Raw genomic sequence first — 22,764 nt, 5'->3', positions numbered from 1 at the left:
GCCCATCGGTTCCCTACCCAAGAACTAAATACAGCATAACTTACATCAGTTAATTTTACAAGGATGTTTACTGTAGCTCAATGTATGCATCTGTCTATGAATCTCTCAGAGAGAGAATATTACCGTCTTTGTCTGATTTTTCTCAGACTGTTTTCTAGGATGTGGTGGGAGAGACTGGAAGTGTTTTTCATTAGAAAGTACTGTATTTCAAAATACAACAGGAGTCTAATTTATCAGGACAAAGTACCATTGGCTCAGTCTCCTGTTGTGCTGTACTAAACATTCTATTTCAATTATACAGATGTATTTAGGCCACAAAGCAATAACAAAAGGGTTTGTCATTCTAAAAAACAGAGAAAATCAGATTAACATTGTTGATACTGCTTTTCAGTGCAAAGAGGCTTTCTTAGGTGTAGTGACCTAATGCCACTTAGGAAGCTGCGAGGAAAATGTGTGTGTGTGTGTGTGTGTGTGTGTTTGAATAGAACATATATATGTACATATATAATGGCACAACAAATAGTGTCATACACATACACACCAGGGTGTGTAAAATTTGTGTCTTACAAGAATAAACTCTCACCAATAAAGTCTTTATTACACTTGATACCTGTGTGTTATACCAGGAGCATTAATGAAAGCTATGGTTAAGAAGGATGCCTGAACATTTCCATTCTAAGACCATGTTTTCTGGCACTCATAGCTTCATGAAGCTCTCCTCTACTGTGGTTCAATTAGTCTCTTCCCATATATAATGTTTTGTGGGGACAAGTCTGGGGAGAAATTTGGTTATCGGTTTTCCAGGCAGAGGGTAATGAGGGGAAAATAATATCCTCATGATTTTTTTTTTAAACTTATTTTTTAGCAATTCCAGAGCCAAAAGGACTGAGGGCTAACAAGTCAAAATTTGGCAGACAAATAGATTTCAAGTATCAGACCTGCTCTTGTTTATGCCAAAAAAAGTAGGGTTTGATTTGGCTAAGTTATGAGCCTTGGAATATCATTCTTTGTGCAAACTCTATATATTTCACAATAGTAAAGTTAACTTCAATTATGTTAAACTCTGAAGGTAATATGAGTAAATTTCAGGGACTCTGAGCATACATAGAAGTATACAATGTAATTAATGTTGTAGAAAGGTATAGGAGAGATATAGTATGAGTTGTTTATGGCAAGAAGCAGCCATGTTTGTCCATCTTCTCATACTACTGCTGAAACCTTGTAAATGGCCTACCTCAAAAGATGATAAATATTTTATTCACAAAGGATAATATTTTAAAAAGCACCTAAAAGCCAAATTTTCAAAGGCACTTAGGTGCCTAGTGGGATTTTCAAAAGTGCCTAGGCAAGTTAGATGCCTAACTTTCATTTGATTTCAAGTCTTTTTTGCTCTGAATCAGTCAGAACAGGGAGTTGAATTTGGGTCTCCAGGTGAATGTCCAAATCACTCAGTTATTGTCTCTCTTTCTTTCTCTACCCCCTCCTCCTCCCCACAGACATTTTATCCTGGACCTGAGAAACCTTCCTGATAAAAGTATTTTGTTGAAATCAGTGTTTTCTCCAAAAGTATCAGTTCCTGACAAGCTCTACTATGAGCCTAAGTCCCATTTTCCAAGATGATGTAGACACTTGGAAGCCTGAGTCCCACTGATTTCCAATGAGACTAAGGGCATGTCTATACCTACTGGGGATCAATGCTGCAGTGATAGATACGCCAGCGATCAATTTAGCGGGTCTAGTGAAGACCTGCTAAATTGACCACAGATTGTTCTCCTGTCAACTCCAGTACTCCACCAAAATGAGAGGAGTAAGGGAAGTTGATGGGAGAGCATCTCCTGTCGATGCAGCGCGGTGTAGACACTGCGGTAAGTCAACCTAAGCTGTATCAACTCCAGCTACATTATTCACATAGCTGGAGTTATGTAACTTAGGTCGACTTACCCTCGTAGTGGAGACAAGGCCTTAGGCTTCTAAGTGCCTAAGTTATTTCTGAAAACAGGACTGGGGTTCTTAAGTCATTTGTGGACTCTTGAATATTTTATCTAGAGACCTTATAGAATTATTAGCTTTTCCTAAGTGTGCCCACTTGTGTAACCATATAGCTAGTGAGTTAACTTTTTCCTGCCTGCATGTTTAAGGTTGCACAAGTGACCCTAATTTTGGTATTTCCTGACTTTTCCATGCTCAACTGTCAAACCTTCATTTTCTTTTCATATAGTTTGTGTATCTCTTTATGTATGTGCCTGTAGTCAAACTGGTGCAATGTGAGAAGCTGGGACCCTGATCACTGCATCCTTTAGGGAAAGGAACAAAATGTGTAAGTTGCACCACTGTGCAGGAAATGATGGGAATGTACACCATATTAACAATACTGTCGTGCCACCCTTCACAATGCAGTGAGTGCACAAGAGCACATCGGTAGAGCTTAGGTCACACACAGCTCCAAAGAAGTGGCCAGAACAAAAGAACAGAGGAGATGGCCCCAGGAAATAGCACTGAACTGTAAGCCTCACACACAGAATACACATTCAGAAAATGACATTCCCACCCTGCTCCTAATGCAGCACATGCACACACTGGATAGGATCCAGGCTTACTCCCTTCCTGTGGTTTTCTTTGTTAACTTAAATAACAAGATTGCCTGCCAAAGCTTGCCTATTTCTTGGGTTGCCCCCTTTGTCCCTGTCACTAGTTTCCTGTGCCTCAAGGAGGCATTCAGAAACCGTTCTATATCCTGAGCTGGAGCCAACAGGATTCACCTGTTCTGGCTGCTAACAGCATAAATATCTCTACATCTTTATGCAGGGCCTTTGAACTTGATCCCAGAGTGAGTCAGTAGAATAACTTTGGATCAAAAAGCAAGGCTTTAGATCCCGATTCCCCGTTATGAGGTGCTAGGATAGTATGAAGCACGGACACCACAGTATCCATGCTTACAGCATGACTCTGTGAGGCCAGGTGGTGGTAGTGCATTGTCTTGACCGGCTCTAAGGACAGGGTAACCAGATAGCAACTGTGAAAATATGGGACGGGGGGGTGAGGGGTAATAGGCGCCTATATAAGAAAAAGTCCCCAAAAATGGGACTGTTCCTTTAAAAACGGGACATCTGGTTACTCTGTCTTAGGAGTCCAGATGCTTGGTGCAGTCAAGGTCTCTATCACGCTAGCATTGTTTGTTTGTTTCCGCGGATTGTCCTGAAATCCAGCTCTTAACTTAAATTGTGCACATTTCACTCTCACTTTATTGCAGGTCATTGCACACATCAAGGTTCTCCTCCTATTTCTGCCTGTGCACATAGGTAGTAGTAGCCCAATTAAAAGTAGATAAGCTGCACATCTTGTTTTGGTTATAGATGAGTGCCCTATGTATGCTGCTCCTTTATGCTACAGGCGAAGAATGCCCAACAGAGATATAAAGACTTTTAAAAATACTGTGTTGTAGTTTATTCACTTTAAAGCTACTACTAACTGAAGCATAGTCATTGATTTATTTTATTTTATTTATCTTTTGAGACAATCCTGCAGGAGTTAGAAATACAGTAGGAAGAACTGCCTCTGTAAACAATATGTAAACGAGGAAGGTGCATTGTTTATAACAGCAAATGTTTATTGAATTTGATTTCATAGTGTATTTTTGGAGCAGACTTTTGGGGAGGGCTTCCTTTCTGAAATTAAGAGGGGGGAAAGGTTATTTGATTTGTGTTTGTTTTGTTGCTGGGGGTTGTATGTATGAGGATATGGAAAACATGCTGCTGTTCTTAATTTTTAACTAATGGCAAGAGTGCCTAGAGCCTAGGATAAGCCTTTCGTTGTTACTTCAAAATAAATAACTTCTGATCAGTCATAATATATTAATTTAACATATTATGGCTAATTTGGGATACAAAGGAGCTCAGCTAAGTCCAACAGTTTTAAAATCTTAAGCTAAAGTATGATCCAATCTTTTTTTCTTGGCATTTGTATGCTTCAGCATGCTTTTGCATAAGCACACCTCTACTTAAAGTAGTTAGCTCCTCAGACTCTTTATAATCAAGGTTAAGTGGCCTCTGTATTTAAGCCCCTGCAACTCTTTCTTCTAAAGGAATACAGTGTTAAAATTCATTCTGTGTGCCTCTTAGAATATAGATTGCTAACTTTGCTTTGGTTAGAAAAACAAAGGCATCTCATTACAGCAACCTGCTCAGGGAGCTGTAGGTTAGTTTCCTCTATTGCAGAATCTGATGTCAGTGTGGTAATTACTAGGCACAGTCAATAATACCTCTCCTCAGTATAATTGCAAATCCAGTACAACCATGACCAGAACTAAATTGCTTCAGAACAATCAATAGGAATCTCCTGATTGCATTCCCCAGTGAATGCATCAAATATAAAGAGGAAAACTGTCCATCCAAACAAAAGGTCAATTTTTCCAAATAAAAAAATACAGCACAAGTACTAGCACATTAGGTTTGTTGTAGAAGCCTCTTGGTTTACTATGACTGAAAGTGGGAGGACTGAATAGGAGAGTATATTTAATCAAATAATGAAAGAATACTTCTGAAGGATAAAAATTTACTCAAGAAACCAAACCAAGCTATTTTGGGGGCCTGATTTTTCAGCCCTTTCTCATCCTGAGTAACTTTTACTCATATATGAATGTCTGATTTGCTGTTCTGGCTTTGGTACCATTTGTTGTCCACCTACTCAAGCGTTTGCTTCAAATGTTAGAAGCTGAGATAACTAACGACTCTAAGGTTAATTAATAATAATAATTAATTAATTAATTAAGAATATTGGCAAGATGATGTGCAATGGTTGAGATGTTTCTAAATTTATGCCCCAAAACCCATCATTGCACATCTAAATAAGAAGCTCATTTTTGAAAAGAGCAGAGCACCCAGCAACTCCCATAATACCTCAGCGAGCTCCTGGGTGCTCAGCAGTTTTGAAAACCCAGCCACTTATTTAAGAGCTGTTTTTCAAACGCAGAATTGGAATTAGGCACCAGTGTCCATAGGCTTTTCAGTGGGGACTGTGTTCCTAAGTGACCTTTGAGCCTTTCAAAAGCTCCTCTTGTATTTGACAGCATAACTTCAGGGAACCCATTTTTGAACAGCTTGACCATTGTTTCCTTTTAATTTTGGATCAGCTGAATAGCAACTACTAAGTATACAGAAGTATGTTAATACTGTTTCCTTATGACAGCTTTACTGGATGGGTTTTCTAAACTCAGCTTTAGGTACAAAATCTTCTTTAGCATCAAATTGTTAGTTTTCTCACTACTTCAAATTATGCTGCCACACAATGCAAAGTAAATACACCCACACAATGCTGCGGTGTGTGAAACATCAAATCTATTTCTGCTTAGGCTGTGCTGACAGAAAATGTTTTCCTTCCAATGTAACTCTATCTTTGGTTTGATATATCTTTTGTTAGACTTCTGAGCCAAATATTTTCAACAGGTGTCAGATTAAAAAAAATTATTTGCAGATGCATTTGTAATTTTAGAATAGTAAACAGCATTGCTCCATGAGAATGCATTTTGTAGGAATTGCTTGGTATAAAATTCTCTTTCCTCACCATACTTTTTAAAAAAAAAAAAAACTACATGTATTTGCATTATGTTATGGATTAAAGAACTGCAGTCAAAAGGCTGTTAAATAGCTGATAATTTCCTCATATTGGAACTGAATGTGGATGTACAGTGTAGCTACCTTAGCACTCTAATGCTATGAACATTTTCAGTTACCATGCTTAACCTTGCTAAGAAGCTAAACTGAATGCTATCACTACAGTGCTGCATAAAATAATACAAAGCAGCACACTATTCTCTCTTTCTTTCTCACTCCCTTTTTCTCTCTGTTCCTCCCCTCCCCCAGTAATGGAAAATGTGTGGACTGTTGCCCACACCAGTTTTAAATTGCTCAAGCAATTGTTTCCTGTAGATTAATTTGTAATTCTAAGTCTTGAGAAGAATGAAATGTGAGCATGTCCCTCCCTTGGGCCATTTACAGAGCTGGAGCTTTAATGTAATCTAAAGCAGAGGTTGAGGACCTGCACAGGAGAGAGTGAAAAAAGGAAGAGGAGGAGAATCGGGGGTGGACAGAGGCAGTGATAAGGCTGCCCCACATTTACAGTTGCATGCTGTTTCCATTCATGTAAAACAATCTCACATGAGCCTAAGTGAATTGAGAACATGTACATTGACACATACCTGAGACTGTATTTCAGGGAGGCTATATTCAGTTGGATTCTTTGTACATAGTTTGCTCCAATGGCAATGGATAGCTACATTTAATGGATAATATTCAAAAATCAAAATCCTTCTCCAGCAGAACCACTTGAATTCCACCATTTTGTGCATATGTGACAGTTGGGACAAGGTTTTTAAAGATATTTCAGTTCCTAAAGATGCAGGTAGGTACTTAGCAGGATTTTCAAAAGTGCCCAGGTATCTACTGGGGTTGTCAGTGGCCCCAGGATGCCTAATTGAGAGAAGCTAGGGATCTAGGAGCAAATATGATTTTTAGGAGCCTAAATACCTTTACAAATATAAGTCTTGGTAACTTCCTAACACCTAAATCTTCCTTATTCCCCTCCATCTGTTTTATTTTCCAAAATGATTGAATCACCACAGCTTGATCTTTTATTACTTCTTCATTTCAGTCCTCCTTATCAATGAACACATTTTTAAGTTCACATCAGGTTATCCAACCACAACAAAGAACACGGGAAGGAAAGAAATGAAGCAATAGAGATACTTAAAATAATCCGGATGTGGTATTAGAAATAGCAATGTGGTTACTTTGGATTTTTGCGGAGAGTCACCCAGGAATTTCCAAAGGATATATTAGGTAATCTATGTAGGACATGGCCTGTATTCTGAGATATTTTAGTACAATAGTTTCTGGATGGGTTTCATTAAATAGGCGTATAACACCCTTTCCTCTTCCTCTGGGTTAACCTCCCATGGAGTGGAACCATAGACTCTTGTGCTAAAATCTCTCAGCACACAGGACAAATCACTTGCTGGGAGAATGGGGAAGATGGGAAATCAGATGGCTTCACTCCTTCATTTTATCCTGCTGGAGCTGTTATGATTAGGTCTCCATGACAGTGGGTGGGACTCTGAAAATTGTTGGTTTTGGGGTTTTTTATGCAAACACAGCTTAAGGTGGAGAGAGATTATTTAGGAAGCAAACATTTCTAATGTTATCCCTGGGATTTCAGCCAAAGTTTCTTTATTTCTATATTGGCAAGAGCTAGTGTTCATTTCTGTCTGCTTGGAAAAATTTGTTTTTATAATAAATTTCAAGGAGTATTGTTAAATAAATGTTTAATATTTCTCTTAATTTTACACTGAGTGTGTGCTGTGCACTTTCAGAGCAGCGTTAGATTTCCAACCATTCTGTTGCAATGCAGTGAGGGCTAGTAAGGATCTCCCTTCCCTAGACAAAATATAGTCACGCCTGCCAAATTCTCTTTGCTCAGACAGTGATGTCAAAGCCCATATGACTCTGTTGTCAGACAGGGAGAGCATAGGATTGAGCAGAAGGGCCTGTGAATAGGAGAGGTTGGCCAAGTACTACTCTGGAAAGGCCTCTCCAATAAATATCTAGTGCTGACTCCAGGAAGAAGTCTTGCCACAGCATCCCATGTGTATTGCAACTACCTGCAACCCACCCTTCAGTCTCTGCACAGGTAGGCTCACATTAATCACAAAGGAAATTCACAGGAGCCAATTTGAACATTAGAGCCCTGGGGTTGCACTTGGAACAACTCCTGGTAGTTCAGCACAATGCTGATAGAAGGACAGGGATAAGGGTCTGTCTTAATGCAGGAAAATGGAGTATACCTAAGAACCAGGTGAGTCTCCTTTGGCACATGTTGGGGTGTAGTTAAAATAAATAAGGAAATGTTCATTCCCAGATACCTAGGTCTTGGGCAAAAACTGAATTGTCATGATGGGATCTTATTACAAATACTGCAGCATTACCAATATAACCAGTACTGATCCTGTAAACAGGATACCAGACTAGACTGATCACTGTTCTGTCCTAGTATGGCAGTTCTTCCGTTTTTATGGGTAGGTGTTGTTATACTTTGCATGTTTCAATGTTTCATTCAAAGTTCTCAAAACACTTTGCAAATGTTAAACAAGGAAGGGTCTCCTCACCTCTGTGCGTAGGAAGTGATTTATTTGTTTTATAAACAGATAAACTGCGCCCTAGAGCTGTGAAATGCCTTGTCTAAGGTTTCTCAACCAATGACAGTGAAGAAAGTGACCCAGAGCTCCCACCCTCTCTCTTAGACCTTGGATTGTGATTTTAGATTAGGAGAAATTATTTTCTTTTGAAAGCACATAAGTCCCAATGAAAACTTGTTTAGGTCACATGGGGCTTTTTTTAAAAAAAAAAAACCCCACTCCTAACCATTCTTTTGAAAATGATTTTTCCCAGTTTAGAGACCCAGCTATTAAAGCTGCATTTTATTTATTGATGTAATGGAATTAAATTACCTAAAACAGTTCTAAATTCTGCTTAGAAAGTGTGGTGGAAAATATGGTTAGGAGGAACATACGAGCTGAGCTAATTCTGAATTCTGTATTGCTGAATTCTGTAACTACCACCCCACCAATGCATTATGGACAAGCCACATTAGGAAAAAAAGGTGTATTTTTTACCATGTGTTAACTAACCCATAATAGCTAACACCTGCGTGGACAAGGCAGTCATAGTTTTAACATGCATTAGCAGACTACTGACTCTCCCTTTGTATTCGCTAACACATAGTAAAAATACTGTTGGTTTTTTTCCCCCACAATCTTTTTGGTCTGTTTGTACTGTGCTTAGTAGAGTGGGGTCCTGGTCCATGACTGAGGCTGCTAGATGCTACTGCAATAGAAATTAATAACAGCAAAGACATGGTCTAAATGTTATGAAAAGTTCAGCAGTATCCCTAATTTTCAACGAGACACACAATCATTTTTACTCCTAAAGTTTTCCAAGGCAGCATTTCAGAATTGTCAGATTGTTTTTAAAAGGACAGCTCTGATATAGTACTCCAGTTCTTCACACAGAATGGCATCCATATGGTGAGCTCAACGAATTTTGACCCTTCACTTACGATGTTCCCACTTTGCCAGCCAAAAGAATGCTGTAGTAGGAAACCAATAGACATCCCTAGCAGCCAAACAGTTGAGCTTAAAGGGCACTCAGTCAGCTATAAAGATGTTATATGGAGCCAAAATCTGCAATATTAAACAGCTTTTCTTTGTGTCTTAGTGAGAAAATGTGCATTAGATTTATATTAAAGGGATTATAAAAATGAGAGTTGTGGAAATTGCACTATAATTGCCTGATGTCTTGAAATGTAAAATGACCCAATTCTTCCATGTGGCTTTTGGATTGCCTGCCAGGTGTTGCTCAACATTTCAGCACAGTGCTTGATTCTTTGCCACATAACTCACTTTTTTTTTCTTCCCCCCCTGCCTGGGAACTTCCTGTCATCTGACTTCAAGAATGCTTCATAGGCTTCTGACTGTTGAAAGCATCCAACTCCCTTTGCTCAGCATGTTCACTCTATTTTACCTGCCCTACAGACTTGTTTTATTGTTGTCAAACACTGCTGCTGCACAGTTTCAATACAGTTCTTAGCCTGATTTTTTCAGCTGCACTGGATCTTTGAAAGCTGGCAGGATGAATTGCTTGCTTTCCAGTCCTTAATGTTTATCTCCCTGTAGATCTAGCCATCTGCTGTGATTTGGCAGCTCAGGTAAATGAATTTTTTCAGCTTCCTTTGGTTGTCCTGTGTCCTACGGATATTACTTTACCTGCTTTCTTCCTCTCTCCGGATAGCATCAGCTTGGATTTGATGGCATTTATTGAAGCTGATGCATCTAATTAGTGTTTCCATGCTGATTTGTCATTTTTTAAATGTAGTGAAGGATGCGAGTAGAGAACAATGCAGAGTCGTCTGCAAAGTCAAGATTGGTTAATGTTTGCCTTTTTTTACTCTTTCCACTTCATTCCTCTTAACTACTTACCTTTCGTTGTATTTTTCGTTGTCTACTCTCTGGGTACAGCAACAAATTACAGACCATTCTTTCTCCCGTTCTAATTTGTGTGCATTTTATGTCAGCGCAATCGTATGTAATACCTGGGTCACAGAAATCATAGATGGCAGTGCCCTATTAGGACATTGTGTCCCAGTATTAAGGACCATGTATTGTAGTGTTTAGATTTAAAGATAGATAATCTCAAGCTTTCTTATTTTATTTTATTTTTTATAGTCAGATTCAGGATGATCCTAACTTTTATATACATTGTGCTTTCAGATTGAGTCCCTCACCCCAAGACCCTGCAGAGTCCAATATGCCCTTCCACCAACACACAAGAGATCAAAAAGAAGCAAAGATAAGGCATGGAATATGGAAGAAAGGGGCATTTCTTGATTATTATTATTTTTAAAAAATATTGGGGACCTAATTTTGAAACACTGCCTCCATTTCCGAGGCTACTCTATGGAGCATGGAAGAAGGGGAAATTTGTGGGTATATATGCTTCCTTTTTAAATATAGAAGAAATTGATTTGCACAAAATGGCTGCCAGGGTGTGCCTTCATAATATCCTCTATACATTGGATTACTTTTGGTTTGTATCTCTGTATTTTTTATTATTCTGACACCTGGCATTGAAATCAAATACAATCAGCTTTTGGTGTACGCCAAGTCATGTTCAATGAGTTATTGAAGGGTGGTTGAAGAGCTCCTCCGGGCAAGAATTAATTTGAATTAAAAACCCATCTGCTCTACTTTTTTGTAGTTTAACCGTTCTTGGATTCTCTTCTAGGTCAGACCTGTGTTATAATTGGCAGGTGTTGCAGTCTGTCCACAACGCCTGGTGATCAAAAGTAATCTCCATATGACAGCTGTTCTGTAGCTTATATGAAATGAGCTGTCCAATTCTGATAGGTATCAACATCATTGAAACCATCAACCCATTTGGTACTCTTGTTGGCAGTCTCAAAGGAGAGTCCAAGAACTGAATTGGCATTGATGCTAAACTACCCTCTTGCCCGTAGAATCAAAAGTCTTAGCAGTAATCCCTATGACTTTCATTTACCTCGGTCTACTTCGTTAGGTCTGGGGTAAGCTACATTGGCAGGGGATTGCAGGGGGAATCATTGCATTGCTGCTCTCTGTGCGTCATCTGTTCTGTGGCTAAACAGAGGACTTTTAAAAAGTTGCCAGCCAAGCATCTGCAACCACAGGCAAGAAATTAGTTTAAAAAAGTTGTTTGGTACTTTTACAATGATCCCTTGCTTCTTTCCATATTTCAGGTATTTGCTCTTCAATAATTTTTGACAGCTCCTTTTTAACTTTATACAGCACAGTTCCTAGCTCCTTTCAACAGTCTAGCAAAAGCTGAGCATGCATACTGAATAAAGCTAAAGAAGCTCCATAAAATGTTGTAGAGGAGCATTTTGACTAAGGACATTACCAATTTTTGGGGTGATGGATAGCTGTTTAAAACACTTCATTCTCTGGCAGCTCTGTTTCCACAGCTACTCCTTCATATTTGTTCTCACTTAAGAATTTTTCAAGCAGTTACAGTACATCAGAGAAGTTAAAAGATGTGAAAGGTTTACTAGGTCATCTCTGGCATCTCAGTCTTTGAACTGCTTAACTTCTTTCGAATCCTTTTGTGTGGTCTCTGATTTCAAGCTGTTTAAAAATTACAATGATCAGATTATTGAAGGTTTTATTTGTTTATTTGTTTGTTTGTTTATTTGGTAAACATTTCCTGACTGCAGGCTTGTTCATGTCTGTTTGATTCACAAAAGCTTTTATTTCCTCCAGACAAGACAAATGGTTTTGCTTGTTGAATTATCTAGCAAACTGCTTTACCACACTTCAGCCAGTGTAAGATTCTGCTGTCAGGGCATTATATGGAACAAAGGATAGGTTTCATGACTCTGGCGCTTACCTACACTTAAAATGCTGCAGCAGCATCAGTGAAGATGCTACCTACACCGACAGGAAGAGTTCTTGCATAGGCATAGGAAATCCACGTCCCCAGGAGAAGTTAGCTAGGTTGATGGGATAATTCTTCAATTGACCTAGCATTGTCTATACCGGGGGTTAGGTAGGTTTAACTGCATTGCTCGGAAGTGTGGATTTTTCACACCACTGAATGATGTAGTTATACCAACTTAATTTCCTTGTGTAGACCGGGCCTCAAGTATTAATCTATAATGCTCTTTACCACCAAGTCCTGGATTACATTTCAGATTTAGATTTCTAATCTACCCAGATACACCGCACATATTACTGCACTTCTAGTTGTTTTGGGTTTTTTGCTGTAAGTTCTATAATAGAACCGTTTAAATCACTGCTTTCATTTTGCACTGTTTTAGTTCACTAATCCAGTTTAAAGTTGGATATTTTGTTGAACCAGTGCAAATCTGCATGTAGATAAGGCTTTTTAATCAAGAAGTAATGTTGCCATGTAGATCATTAGGAACCATAAGTGACTGCTTCTTGGAGCAGCTAGTCCTGGAACCCACAAGGGGAGGTAGTTGTTGATTTAGTCCTAAGTAGAGCACAATATCTGGTCCAAGAGGTGAATATAGCTAAACTATTTGGGAAAAGCAACCAAATATAATTAAATTTAACTTTCTGGTGGTGGTGGTGGGGAAATACCAAGGAAGTCCTCCACTTAATGAATTTAACTTCACAAAGCAGAACTACACAAAAATGAGGAAGCCAGCTAAACAGAAATTAAAAGGTCCTGTTACCTTGCAAGTGAAATGCTTGCAAGCTGCATGGAAATGATTTTAAAAACACCATAATAGAGGCCCAAATTAAATGTATACCCCAAATTAAAAAACAGTAAGAGGACCAAAAAAAGTGCCACCAAGACTAAATAAAGTAAAAAACCGTTAGAGGCAAAAATGCATCCTTTAAAAAGTGGAAGTTAAATCCTACCAAGGAAAATAGAAAGGAGCATAAACCCTGGCAAATGAAAGGTAAAAATATATTTAGGAAGGCCAAAAAACGAATTTGAAGAATAGCTATACGAAGACTCAAAAAGTAAGAGCAAAAATAATGTTTAAGTACATCAAAATCAGGAAGTCTCAAGATGCTAAAGGAGCACTCAAGGATGATAAGGCCATTGCGGAGAAACTAAATAAATTATTTGCATCGGTCTTCACGGCTGAGGGTGTGAGGGAGATTCTCAAACCTGAGCCATTCTTTTTAGGTGATAAATCTGAGGACTGAGGCGTCATTAGAGGAGATTTTGGAACAAATTGATAAACTAAACACCAAGACCAGATGGTATTCACCCAAGAGTTCTGAAAGAACTCAAATGTGAAATTGCAGAATTACTAACTGTGGTATGTAACCTATTATTTAAATCCGCTTCTGTACCAGATGACTGGAGGATAGCTAATGTGACACCAATTTTTTTTAAAGGCTCCAGAGGCATTCATTACAATTACAGGCTGATACGTGGGCGGTGGGTATAATAGGCCTGGAGAGGCTCAGCCTCCCCTGGTGCTGCCATGGCCCCCAGACCCTTGGTTGCAGCGTTTGGAGGGGAAAGTGTTTGCGTTATTATAGCCCATGTGGGTTCCGGGGTGGCTGAGGAGGTAGTATGTGCTATTCAGCTTCCCAGATTAATCAGTAGTCTCCATGGACTCCAGAGAGATTACTAATTAACCCAGGAAGCTGAGTAGTAAATACCGCCTCTTCGGCTGCCCCAGAACCTGCATGGGGCATATTAAAAGCTTCTTTGGGAGAAGAGTGAGATGCCTTTCTCAGGAGAAGCTTGAGGTTTTGGGAAGGGAGGCATGACTGCAGCTGGCCCAGGGCTCCTCCGGACGGAGCAGAGAGGCTCAGGGCACCTCTGGGAAGGTGGAGAGTGAGGGTGCTTGGGCCTTTTGGCCAGTTAGGGCTCCTCTGGCTGAGGGGGGTGCTTGTGGCTCCTTCGAGTGGGAGGGGGGCTCATGGCTCTGGCCGTGGGGGGAGGACAGGGGATCTTGGGGCTCTGGACACAGGGAGGATTGAGTAGAGGGGGAAGAGCCAGGGGCTAGCCTCCCCAAAGGGGGGCTCCACCCACCACCCATCGGCTGATAAGTCTACCTTCAGTATCAAGCAAATTGTTTGAAACTGTTGAAAAGAACAGAACGATCAGACCCACAGATTGACACGATTTGTTGGGGAAAAGTCAGCCCGGTTTTGAAAAGGGAAATCATGCCTTGCCAATCTATTGGAATTCTTTGAGGGGGTTAACAAATGTGGACAAGGGGGATACAGAGGCTATAGCGTACTTGGACTTTCAGAAGGCTGTTGACAAGGTCCCTCACCAAAGGCTCTTAAGCAAAGTAAGCAGTCATGGGATAAAAGGGAAAGTCCTCTCATGGATCTGTAACTGGTTAAAAATTAGGAAACAACAGGTAGGAACAAATGTTCAGTTTTCAGAATGGAAAGAGATAAATAATAATGTCCCCCAGATATCTGTACTGGGACCAGTGCTGTTCAACATATTCATAAATGATCTGGAAAAGCAGGTAAATGGTGAGCTTGCAAAATTTGCAGACAATACAAAATTACTCCAGATAGTTAAGTCCAAAGCAGACTATGAAGAATTACAAAGAGATCTCACCAAATTGGGTGTGTAGGCAATAAAATGGCAGAGGAAATTCAATATTGATAAATGCAAAGCAATGCACATTTGAAAACATATTCCCAACTATCCTTAGAAAATGATGGGGTCTAAATCAGCTGTTACCCTTCAAGAAATCTTGGAGTCATTGTGGATAGTTCTCTGAAAACATCCGCTCAATGTGCAGCGACCATCAGAAGGGCTAACAGTGTTGGGAACCATGAATAAAAGGATAGATAATAAGATAGTAAATATCATAATGCAACTAAATAAATCTGTGGTACCCCCACACCTTAAATGCTGTGTGCCCCATCTCAAAAAAGACAAATTGGAATGGGAAAAGAGAAGGCCAAGAAAAATGATTATGGGTATGGAACAGCTCCCATATGAGCAGAGATTAAAAAGACTGGGATTTTTCAACTTGGAAAAGAGATGACTAAGGGGAGATATGATAGAGGTCTGTAAAATTGGGAATGGTATGGAGAAAGTGAATAAGGAAGTACCGTTTTCTTCTTCTTATAACACAAGAATCAAGGGGGTCACCCACTGGTATTAATAGGCAGCAGGTTTAAAACAAAAGGAGGTACTACTTCATGCAACACACAGTCAACCTCTGGACATCATTGCCAGGGGATGTTGTGAAGGCCAAAACTGTAGCAGGGTTCAGAAAAGAATTAGATAAGTTCATGAAGGGTACGTCCATCAATGGCTATTAGTCAAGATGGTCAGGGATGCAGCCCCATGCTCTGGGTGTCCCTAGCCTTTGACTGCCAGAAGCTGGGAGTGGACAACGGGATGGATCACTCAATTGCCCGTTCTGTTCATTCTCTCTGAAGCACTTGGCATTCGTCACTGTTGGAAGACAGGATATTGGGGTAGAAGGACCATTGGTCTGTCCCAGGATAGACATTCTTATGTTCTTAACCAAAGGTGAAAATCTGGCCTCATTGAAGTTACTTGCAAATCTCCCATTGATTTTGTTGTAGCCAGGATTTCACCTCAAATGGGCAGTTCTCAGATGCATAATAAACCTCCCATTATTCACAGAAATTTGACGTCTTACCCATAAATGGAAAATATAGGGAGATACGTGGCATAGAGACTGGAATATAAGGGAGAAGTGGAGCAACCCACAGTGACACTATACTAATGTTGGTTGCACACATCTACTATCCTAAAACCACTTCTGGGCTGGAAGGTCTGAAGCCACTGCTAAAGTCTGAGGGCTGTGTGATTGTGACTGTGAGCATACACTCCCCTATTCTCCCATAAGTCATCCACATGAAGCCCATTTACCTAGGCTGTGCATTGATGACAGCATTTAACCCCCTAACACAGGGTGGCACATCACATTATTCTGTAGGATGAAACACAAGAACCAGTTTCGGTTCTTGCAGATTTCTACCATTGGATTAACTGCCACAGAAGCCACTGGAAGCTTTGCACCCAAAACTAAGGATAGATTTTTTTTTTGGTCCTTGTTATATAATCTTCTGATCTTTTTCTTGGCCAATTCATATTTTTCAATTGTGCACAGTTTTGTCCTGGTCCATATTTTTGTTAACCTTGTAAACTGGTAAAATCTGGAACAACCATGATTTTCCCATTTTAACCTTTACTTTGAAGAATGTTATAATTGTACCAACTAACTCAGCTGTCAATATTTCCATCTCACACCTTTTTATAGGGGTTTATAAATGAGCTATAAAATTATATGCACTGAGCATATGAGGTGTGAGCCAGCAAGAAATTTAATAAATTATGTACATAAATACAAATGTGTCCATTTTAAAGTTATATATACACAAGTTAAAACTATGATTTCAGGTGCATTTTATAGTCCTGTAACTCAAAGGAAATTTGGTTGGGTTTTTTGTTTTTCAAAATTGAAGTGATTAGCCTATTAGTTTCTAATGTGGACTGAACTAATCTCTTTAGGCATTATGGGGAATAACCACATTATTTGATTTAGGAAATTAGCTACTGTGCACGTAAGGTAACTTATCTCAATGAAAATCACACACAAATTTTAAACAAGCAGACTTATTCCAGGACTCAATCCTCCTCAGATACACTGAAGCACAGTGTGTCACCATTTTGCAAGTATATCAGAGTATGTTTAAAAGACTCTTTCAGCTTGCTAATCAATGTTACTGACACGAGACCGTCTGAAAGATTAGAGGTAAAAAAATTAACTTTTTGAAAATTCCCAGTTGTGTATCTTTTAAAAAATACTTCAAGCTCATATTAAACCATTAGACAGTAACAGCTCTGAGAGAGCTGCTATACTGTATTGTAATTTCCAAAATTGCATGACTAGAGCAGTGGTTGGTAAAACTGAACAAAATTCAGGGGGGGTTACAAATAACCTCTCCAGTAGCTTCCGTATGACGGGGGGTTGTGATCTGCAAGCCACTTCAGAGTTTTGCTTGGAGTTTTAGGTCCCCCTGAACTACAAAACTGAGTGAAACATGAGCAAACTCTGGTGAAACTCTTGCAAAATAAGGATCCCATGTTAGCATGGTGCGGACTGCCAAATCTTAAACAGGAAAAAAATGCCTTGGGATGTGGCAGCACTGTGATCAGAGGAATATTTCTTGACATGATGGAAATGCTCACACAGTTGTAGTACTGGGTTACATTAATAAGGACATACACTTAAAATTTAAAGAAATTGAGTGCTTCTTTATAAGGCTACACAGCTCTTCAGATCTGAGGAAGAAGGCAGAGTGTCTGAGATAAATACAAATTGCGATACTATGTTAAACTGAAAGGGTTAACACGTGGTATATTACAAATTGTTGTAATGAGCCACAAAACAGTGTCCCTGTTAAGTCCATAGTTTTTAGTTTCTAGAATGTGTTACTCCTTCTCCTTAACTATTTGCTCAACTTGTATTTAGTTCAGACACTCTGCTTCCTTCCCAGACCTGGAAAAAAGCTCTGTGTAGCTCAAAAGCTTGTACCTTCCACCAATAGACGTTGCTCCAGTAACATATATTATCTCACCTACCTTGTCTCTCAGAAACCCCTCAGTTAAAAATACTGGATAACACACAAGTTCTGGAATGTGCTTGCAGGTTTACAATCAAAGACAGAGGCAAATGCCAGACCCTTCCAGAATAGCTATTGCTTGACTGTTATACTTAAGGGATAAAGACTGAATCCTTTCAAAGGCCAGGGAGCTGAAGACAATCACAAATAGAGAAAAATAAATCCTTTTCTTTCCAGAAGTTGGGCCTAGTACTCAAGGCAAAAGACATACACCTTGGGCCTAGTGAAATTTTTTTTTACTGAAATAGCGGTATCATCATCTTTCAAAGAGTAAGGGTTTTGTTTAAAATATAGGAGTATGTATTCCTTGGTTTGGAATTGGCAAACAATCCACTGTCTAACCTGGACGTAGATCCTTCTTCAGTGAACACATACAAATACATAGCAACAGATTCTGAAGGCAAAATATAAAATACCAGAACTGTTTATTTGGGAAAATTCTAATAATCATATTTGCTTTGCTTTACATGGAAACAAATGCTGAATTTCCATCTTGTGTTCCGAGAACTTTTTGTATACAGAAGTTGTGTGAACACTGTGGAACTATGTATTTGTATTGCCTTCATCAATGTAGGATATAGTCTCTCAAAAAAACCAAAACGTCCCTCTGAACTGATCGCATTTCCTACCCACCTTCCCATTTATTTGCTGATTTATTATGCAGTTTTCTTCTCCTTTTATTCGAAAATTTACTATCACTTATACCTTGATATGGTACCAGTGACCCTATTTCTGCATAAAATAAGTGTGAGCATAGAGCTAACACTCCTACAGCATTAAAATGCCAGTGTTAAAACAAATCTGTCTCTTTAGGGAGGGAGGGAGGGAGGAGGGAGTGGTATCATAGTTTACTAAACACAAAGGAAAAAGGCACAGGGAAGGGGCTTGGAGGAGAGAAGGAAAGTAATAGGGTCCTCCTGTCCACACTGGTGCTCTTACCATTTCTGCCACCAGGGAGATGTAACAGTGGTGGTTGAATAATAGTGGGAGATTCCCTGAAAAAGCTAGCATTCATACAGCTCAAAGCATAGTTTTCTCAAAGCATCCCTATTAGGAATCCAGCTCCTGCTGCAGATCTCAAGGGAAAGAATCAAATCCAGATCAAGTAGGGCAGAAGCCTGTATCTGTGGACTTCATTTCTACAGTGATGTACATTACAATTTCCCCTAAGAAGACATTTGAGTTTTATGGAGAAAAAGAAAAACACTGCTTCTTCACAATTTCTAGTCTTCACTGATTTCACCAGAATAATTTTGCCTACCTCTTAAAATGTATAGATTTTTTTTTCCATTCAACACAGATTCCCCAAACAGAATGTGCAGCTATAGTGCTGAGCTAAGTATCAGAAAATGCAAACAATCAGTTCTGAGAATTCCATTGTATCTTGCAAGATTTAAATGCAATTGAAAATGTTGCCTGTTTTTATATACTAGTAGCAAGAGAGAAAAGAAACAAAGATAAATTGATGCACAAAATGGAAAAAAGTCTTTAGGGACATTGAATCAATTGAGAACAATATGGAAATAATCAAAAGTCAGTCAACAGACCAAATTAAACTTTATAAAAAGAAAGTTTAAAGAGGGCTGGATAATAGTAGAGGCCTTCTGTTTACATAAGAGACTAAGAGATTACAAAACAACATATGAAATAATTAGCATTGGTTAAATCTCAAAAGGTTTAGAGCTTTGTTTTCAGTTTGAATAAACATCCAAAAATTTGATTGCTTATCCAGATCTTATCCATGCTTTCATGAATCTGCCAAACTGGCTAGAAGACACATGGAAGAGGCATGTTAATTAAAGTTCCAGTACTTCTTTCTTCCAATTGGGTCAAAACAGCCTCTCTCTCTATTCTGGCACATTTGCTGCTGCTTTCTGGAAATGTAGATACACATAAAAATGAATTTTAAAAGCCCTGTAGATTTCCCTAACAGTATTAATTATCAAATAATGTTCAAATTCTGAGTGAAAGTTTGTGTAAGTTTTTTTTCATTTCATTCAAAATGGTTTTGTTCATTCTTAGAAATAAAGTTAGAGAGAGATGGTTATGATGACATAAATACAGTCTGTGAAAGATATAACTGTGTAAGGGCGTGGGCATAGACTGAAAGGAAATAACATCCATATTATATGAAGCTTCTTCTTTGGATACCTCGGGGGGTAGGAAAATGGGTTAAACCGAGATAATGACAAGGTCTAAACCATCCATTAATATAGTCAATCAGTCATGATGATGGGAATACAGCTAGCAGATGTGAACCAAACTGCAGCAAACAGGGGAAAAAAAAACAATAACAAGGTAAACTAAAAGCTATGCCTCTGACTGAATTACAGGTGACGTGTTGGAAACTGATGTATTATGTAGTCAAGATTTCAGGGTAGCAGCTGTCACATCATTGATATGCTAGCAGTGCATTTCTCCTGACTCATTCTGGCTCCTTTTTAGCACATTCAAAGAACAAGCTATCACTATAAAAAGATTAAGCATATCAAAGGAATTTGAATTTTATATATAAAATTCTACAAAGGATAGGCAGATTTTATGCCTCTCATTTAGATGCTCTACAAATTAAATGTTACATTTGCAACACAATCTTACATTTCTAGCAGAACCGATGAGTTTAACAGCACAGCTCCATTGACTAAGAAATAGTTTGTATTAAATGCCTACCTTTTGACTTCCGCTAAGGACCTACTGTGCCATATACAAAAAAGTGATGTTCTGCTGAAACAAGCATAGCACAACTTCCATTGGCTGAACCCCACAGGTTCCTAGAGTTTCTCAGCTGTGGGAATGCAAGACTGCCATGTAAAGCTAATCCCCTTCTGGATAGGGGAGACTATAAATTGGGCAAGTATTCTGAAATGATTGGTCAACAACTGTCAGACAAAACAGCTTAAATTTGGGGGAGAGGGAGTGAATGGCAGGAATTATCTATGTATCATTCCTTCTTCCCACTAGAGTTAGTGATGCAAGCACAATGTAGTCCCTGAGCAAGGATGTGTTTAAAGCTGCCGAACATTTCCATAGTCAGAGATCAATTATACAAATAACTACTCAATAAAGAATACATACTAGCTTATGGTTTTGCTAAACAAACGTTGTCAATCAGGGTTTTAAAGGAATAGGCAGAAACTCCAGGAAATGGATTCAGTATGATCCAGGTGTGTGTGTGTGTTTATCTAGCAGAAGCGTGTGCCTGCACTAATTTCAAGTTACTCTCAGTATCAGTAACTACTTTCATTGCACTTCTAAAATTACTGTAATTCTAAATTGTGCATGCCCAATTTTGCAAACCTATGTTCCCAACATGGGCAATAAAACTTGCTAGTCAACCAACTAAACTTAAGAGTGAAATTCATACTCTAATTATGTTGATAATGTACATTCATACGTTAATCCATGGCCACTCAATCTTAGGCTCTACTCATTTATATTTGCTCATGCTGGTGTTTGCATATCTCTCAACTTCTGAAAATATGATTCCATTTATAGAATAATTACATACATGGAATTTATTCCATACCTGTATTATGACTTGATCATGATCTACCTGTATTTTCATGGGGAAGAGATTTCTGGTTGTAGTCAACTGCTTTATCTAGAAAAAGACATAACGATAGTCAATGGTTGGAAGATTAAGCTAGACAAATTTAGACTGGAAATAAGTCGCATTTTTAACAGTAAAGGTAATTAACCATTTGAAATGACTTACCTAGTGGTGTAGTGGATTTTCAATCACTGAAAGTATTTAATTCAAGACCACATATTTCTCCAAAAAAATGCTATAGTTCAAACAGAAGTTATAAGCTTGATGCAGAAATTACTGGGCAAAATTCTATGCCCTGTATTAAATAAGAGGTCAGACTAGATGATCGTAATGATCTCTTCAGGCTCCAGATGTTTATTTTACTCTGTTGCTGCCTTCCTAAAACATGAGGATTAATGTTTAGACTCCATACTTATGTGGTGCTGCAGACACTTTTGCTGACAAATTACAAATAGAATGAACCAACAGAGATGTTAGTGAGATAGGCTAGAAATAACAATAAAGTTCATTGAGATCTTCTGATGAAAAATGCTATACAAGAGCCAAGTCTTATTACTGTATAAGTAAAGTAGATGCATTTTCTATGGTTTCAGATGTCTGGAGAAACTTAGACCTTAGTCCTGCCCAGTGATATTAGCTCTGATAGAAATCTTCTAGAAGTTAGAACTTCATAGAGTGGCAGGAAATAAGGCCTCAGTCTGCATTCAGATCTGTATGGGTGAATCCCTGAACCCATGGAAAGTGGGGCTCTACACAGGCACAGGTGTTCACCTAAATGGATTCCCACAGCAGGATCAGGCCCCAAATGTAGTTTCCAAAGGATGAAGCTTGGAAGATTTAGGCAGTCATTCACCACTAATACATTAAGGAGAGAAAGACAGTGGGTAGAAACTACATTGTTGTCCATTCTCACCCATTTACCAAGATTTTTAATGATATGCATGCCTATTTTGGATGGTTATGGGGCTGTATTGGAGCAATGAAAGGAAGTAACATTGATAGTTCATCATGTCAGTAATGATTTGTTGTTGGCTTAGTCTTGTAAGCAATGTGATGGGTGGTGGGGTCATTGTGAACCCCGTGTGCCTGATCCTCTATTGCCTATGCTGTTATTACACATGTGCAAACTGGATGTAAAATGCTACCATGAGATCTGGAAGTGGTTTCTACTCACTTTGCTCTCTGTAAGTGACTATAGAAAGTACAAGGTAGTGCAACCCAGTGAGTTCTTTTGTCTGTGTTTGCATGCCAGTTGCATTGGGACAGGATTTCTCCCCTGTTAGCGTTTTAACTTTATTGATAAGAGTTTTAAGATACTTAGAGACCAATTTTTTGAGCAGGTAACTGCTGGCTGAGCTGAGGGCAGTCCACTTAATGGGATCAGGCCATTGGAAAGCTAAACCTGATATTACTAGTCTTACAATCATGCAGAAAAATACCACATCACATTGGCTGAATGATCATATATACTATATGCCTAATCTTGATTTTCTGAATTTGGGAATTAAACCAA

This window comes from Natator depressus, chromosome 5 (assembly GCF_965152275.1).
Source record: "Natator depressus isolate rNatDep1 chromosome 5, rNatDep2.hap1, whole genome shotgun sequence".
Lineage (NCBI taxonomy): Eukaryota > Metazoa > Chordata > Testudines > Cheloniidae > Natator > Natator depressus.
The sequence above is the reverse complement of the archived record's forward strand: the minus strand, read 5'-3'. Positions refer to the sequence as shown.